The following is a 5638-nucleotide window of genomic DNA, read 5'->3' on the forward strand; positions in this document are numbered from 1 at the left end:
CCGGGCTAAAGGTTAGCATGCTTAAAATACGTAAGTCGTTTTGTTCAACAAATTTGAGTAGATAACTCATCAGTTGTTTGCATCAGAGCGACAATTTTTGAGATAGTTATTAAAACTGTTTAAAGGTTGTCAAACGTTGTTTCTCGTTGTATATCCTTTAATTCTAGAGTTAAATTGATAAATAACGTGTACGAATTTGTTTAACGCATTTGTTTTGGTGACTCGAAGTCTCCGTTCTCGTGTAGCCTACATATTGCTTTTTTTTTTAATTTGCTTACCGGGCTAAAGGTTAGCATGCTTAAAATACGTAAGTCGTTTTGTTCAACAAATTTGAGCAGATAACTCATCAGTTGTTTGCATCAGAGCGACAATTTTTGAGATAGTTATTAAAACTGTTTAAAGGTTGTCAAACGTTGTTTCTCGTTGTATATCCTTTAATTCTAGAGTTAAATTGATAAATAACGTGTACGAATTTGTTTAACGCATTTGTTTTGGTTACTCGACGTCTCCGTTCTCGTGTAGCCTACATATTGCCTTTTTTTTTTAATTTGCTTACCGGGCTAAAGGTTAGCATGCTTAAAATACGTAAGTCGTTTTGTTCAACAAATTTAAGTAGATAACTCATCAGTTGTTTGCATCAGAGCGACAATTTTTGAGATAGTTATTAAAACTGTTTAAAGGTTGTCAAACGTTGTTTCTCGTTGTATATCCTTTAATTCTAGAGTTAAATTGATAAATAACGTGCACGAATTTGTTTAACGCATTTGTTTTGGTTACTCGACGTCTCCGTTCTCGTGTAGCCTACATATTGCGTTTTTTTTTTAATTTGCTTACCGGGCTAAAGGTTAGCATGCTTAAAATACGTAAGTCATTTTGTTCAACAAATTTGAGTAGATAATTCAGCAGTTGTTTGCATCAGAGCGACAATTTTTGAGATAGTTATTAAAACTGTTTAAAGGTTGTCAAACGTTGTTTCTCGTTGTATATCCTTTAATTCTAGAGTTAAATTGATAAATAACGTGTACGAATTTGTTTAACGCATTTGTTTTGGTTACTCGACGTCTCCGTTCTCGTGTAGCCTACATATTGCGTTTTTTTTTTTAATTTGCTTACCGGGCTAAAGGTTAGCATGTTTAAAATACGTAAGTCGTTTTGTTCAACAAATTTGAGTAGATAACTCAGCAGTTGTTTGCATCAGAGCGACAATTTTTGAGATAGTTATTAAAACGTGTACGTGTAACGTGTACGAATTTGTTTAACGCATTTGTTTTGGTTACTCGACGTCTCCGTTCTCGTTTAGCCTACATATTGCGTTTTTTTTTTTAATTTGCTTACCGGGCTAAAGGTTAGCATGCTTAAAATACGCAGGTCGTTTTGTTCAACAAATTTAAGAAGATAACTCATCAGTTGTTTGCATCAGAGCGACAATTTTTGAGATAGTTATTAAAACTGTTTAAAGGTTGTCAAACGTTGTTTCTCGTTGTATATCCTTTATTCTAGAGTTAAATTGATAAATAACGTGTACGAATTTGTTTAACGCATTTGTTTTGGTTACTCGACGTCTCCGTTCTCGTGTAGCCTACATATTGCGTTTTTTTTTTTAATTTGCTTACCGGGCTAAAGGTTAGCATGCTTAAAATACGTAAGTCGTTTTGTTCAACAAATTTGAGTAGATAATTCAGCAGTTGTTTGCATCAGAGCGACAATTTTTGAGATAGTTATTAAAACTGTTTAAAGGTTGTCAAACGTTGTTTCTCGTTGTATATCCTTTAATTCTAGAGTTAAATTGATAAATAACGTGTACGAATTTGTTTAACGCATTTGTTTTGGTTACTCGACGTCTCCGTTCTCGTGTAGCCTACATATTGCGTTTTTTTTTTAATTTGCTTACCGGCCTAAAGGTTAGCATGTTTAAAATACGTAAGTCGTTTTGTTCAACAAATTTGAGTAGATAACTTAGCAGTTGTTTGCATCAGAGCGACAATTTTTGAGATAGTTATTAAAACTGTTTAAAGTTTGTCAAACGTTGTTTCTCGTTGTATATCCTTTAATTCTAGAGTTAAATTGATAAATAACGTATACGAATTTGTTTAACGCATTTGTTTTGGTTACTCGACGTCTCCGTTCTCGTGTAGCCTACATATTGCGTTTTTTTTTTAATTTGCTTACCGGGCTAAAGGTTAGCATTCTTAAAATACGTAAGTCCTTTTGTTCAACAAATTTAAGTAGATAACTCATCAGTTGTTTGCATCAGAGCGACAATTTTTGAGATAGTTATTAAAACTGTTTAAAGGTTGTCAAATGTTGTTTCTCGTTGTATATCCTTTAATTCTAGAGTTAGATTGATAAATAACGGGTACGAATTTGTTTAACGCATTTGTTTTGGTTACTCGACGTCTCCGTTCTCGTGTAGCCTACATATTGCGTTTTTTTTTTTAAATTTGCTTACCGGGCTAAAGGTTAGCATGCTTAAAATACGTAAGTCGTTTTGTTCAACAAATTTGAGTAGATAACTCAGCAGTTGTTTGCATCAGAGCGACAATTTTTGAGATAGTTATTAAAACTGTTTAAAGGTTGTCAAACGTTGTTTCTCGTTGTATATCCTTTAATTCTAGAGTTAAATTGATAAATAACGTGTACGAATTTGTTTAACGCATTTGTTTTGGTTACTCCACGTCTCCGTTCTCGTATAGCCTACATATTGCGTTTTTTTTTTTAATTTGCTTACCGGGCTAAAGGCTAGCATGCTTAAAATACGTAAGTCGTTTTGTTCAACAAATTTGAGTAGATAACTCAGCAGTTGTTTCCATCAGAGCGACAATTTTTGAGATAGTTATTAAAACTGTTGGCGGCCACCGTGGTGTGATGGTAGCGTGCTCCGCCTATCACACCGTATGCCCTGGGTTCGCACCCCGGGCAAAGCAACATCAAAATTTTAGAAATAAGGTTTTTCAATTAGAAGAAAATTTTTCTAAGCGGGGTCGCCCCTCGGCAGTGTTTGGCAAGCACTCCGGGTTTATTTCTGCCATGAAAAGCTCTCAGTGAAAACTCATCTGCCTTGCAGATGCCGTTCGGAGTCGGCATAAAACATGTAGGTCCCGTCCGGCCAATTTGTAGGGAAAATCAAGAGGAGCACGACGCAAATTGGAAGAGAAGCTCGGCCTTAGATCTCTTCGGAGGTTATCGCGCCTTACATTTATTTATTTTTATTTTATTAAAACTGTTTAAAAGTTGTCAAACGTTGTTTCTCGTTGTATATCCTTTAATTCTAGAGTTAAATTGATAAATACCGTGTACGAATTTGTTTAACGCATTTGTTTTGGTTACTCGACGGCTCCGTTCTCGTGTAGCATACATATTGCGTTTTTTTTTAATTTGCTTACCGGGCTAAAGGTTAGCATGCTTAAAATACGTAAGTCGTTTTGTTCAACAAATTTGAGTAGATAACTCAGCAGTTGTTTCCATCAGAGCGACAATTTTTGAGATAGTTATTAAAACTGTTTAAAGGTTGTCCAACGTTGTTTCTCGTTGTATATCCTTTAATTCTAGAGTTAAATTGATAAATAACGTGTTACGAATTTGTTTAACGCATTTGTTTTGGTTACTCGACGTCTCCGTTCTCGTGTAGCCTACATATTGCGTTTTTTTTTTTTAATTTGCTTACCGGGCTAAAGGTTAGCATGCTTAAAATACAAAAGTCGTTTTGTTCAACAAATTTGAGTAGATAACTCAGCAGTTGTTTGCATCAGAGCGACAATTTTTGAGATAGTTATTAAAACTATTTAAAGGTTGTCAAACCATGTTTCTCGTTGTATATCCTTTAATTCAACAGTTAAATTGATAAATAACCTGTACGAATTTGTTTAACGCATTTGTTTTGGTTACTCGACGTCTCCGTTCTCGTGTAGCCTACATATTGCGTTTTTTTATTTAATTTGAATTGATAAATAACGTGTACGAATTTGTTTAACGCATTTGTTTTGGTTACTCGACGTCTCCGTTCTCGTGTAGCCTACATATTGCGTTTTTTTTATAATTTGCTTACCGGGCTAAAGGTTAGCATGCTTAAAATACGTAAGTCGTTTTGTTCAACAAATTTTAGTAGATAACTCAGCAGTTGTTTCCATCAGAGCGACAATTTTTGAGATAGTTATTAAAACTGTTTAAAGGTTGTCAGACGTTGTTTCTCGTTGTATATCCTTTAATTCTAGAGTTAAATTGATAAATAACGTGTACGAATTTGTTTAACGCATTTGTTTTGGTTACTCGACGTCTCCGTTCTCGTGTAGCCTACATATTGCGTTTTTTTTTTAATTTGCTTACCGGGCTAAAGGTTAGCATGCTTAAAATACGTAAGTCGTTTTGTTCAACAAATTTGAGTAGATAACTCAGCAGTTGTTTCCATCAGAGCGACAATTTTTGAGATAGTTATTAAAACTGTTTAAAGGTTGTCAAACGTTGTTTCTCGTTGTATATCCTTTAATTCTAGAGTTAAATTGATAAATAACGTGTACGAATTTGTTTAACGCATTTGTTTTGTTACTCGACGTCTCCGTTCTCGTGTAGCCTACATATTGCGTTTTTTTTTTAATTTGCTTACCGGGCTAAAGGCTAGCATGCTTAAAATACGTAAGTCGTTTTGTTCAACAAATTTGAGTAGATAACTCAGCAGTTGTTTCCATCAGAGCGACAATTTTTGAGATAGTTATTAAAACTGTTGGCGGCCACCGTGGTGTGATGGTAGCGTGCTCCGCCTATCACACCGTATGCCCTGGGTTCGCACCCCGGGCAAAGCAACATCAAAATTTTAGAAATAAGGTTTTTCAATTAGAAGAAAATTTTTCTAAGCGGGGTCGCCCCTCGGCAGTGTTTGGCAAGCACTCCGGGTTTATTTATGCCATGAAAAGCTCTCAGTGAAAACTCATCTGCCTTGCAGATGCCGTTCGGAGTCGGCATAAAACATGTAGGTCCCGTCCGGCCAATTTGTAGGGAAAATCAAGAGGAGCACGACGCAAATTGGAAGAGAAGCTCGGCCTTAGAACTCTTCGGAGGTTATCGCGCCTTACATTTATTTATTTTTATTTTATTAAAACTGTTTAAAAGTTGTCAAACGTTGTTTCTCGTTGTATATCCTTTAATTCTAGAGTTAAATTGATAAATACCGTGTACGAATTTGTTTAACGCATTTGTTTTGGTTACTCGACGGCTCCGTTCTCGTGTAGCATACATATTGCGTTTTTTTTTAATTTGCTTACCGGGCTAAAGGTTAGCATGCTTAAAATACGTAAGTCGTTTTGTTCAACAAATTTGAGTAGATAACTCAGCAGTTGTTTCCATCAGAGCGACAATTTTTGAGATAGTTATTAAAACTGTTTAAAGGTTGTCAAACGTTGTTTCTCGTTGTATATCCTTTAATTCTAGAGTTAAATTGATAAATAACGTGTACGAATTTGTTTAACGCATTTGTTTTGGTTACTCGACGTGTCCGTTCTCGTGTAGCCTACATATTGCGTTTTTTTTTTAATTTGCTTACCGGGCTAAAGGTTAGCATGCTTAAAATACGTAAGTCGTTTTGTTCAACAAATTTGAGTAGATAACTCAGCAGTTGTTTGCATCAGAGCGACAATTTTTGAGATAG

This window comes from Eurosta solidaginis, unplaced genomic scaffold (assembly GCF_040869045.1).
Source record: "Eurosta solidaginis isolate ZX-2024a unplaced genomic scaffold, ASM4086904v1 ctg00001263.1, whole genome shotgun sequence".
In the NCBI taxonomy this organism is placed as follows: domain Eukaryota; kingdom Metazoa; phylum Arthropoda; class Insecta; order Diptera; family Tephritidae; genus Eurosta; species Eurosta solidaginis.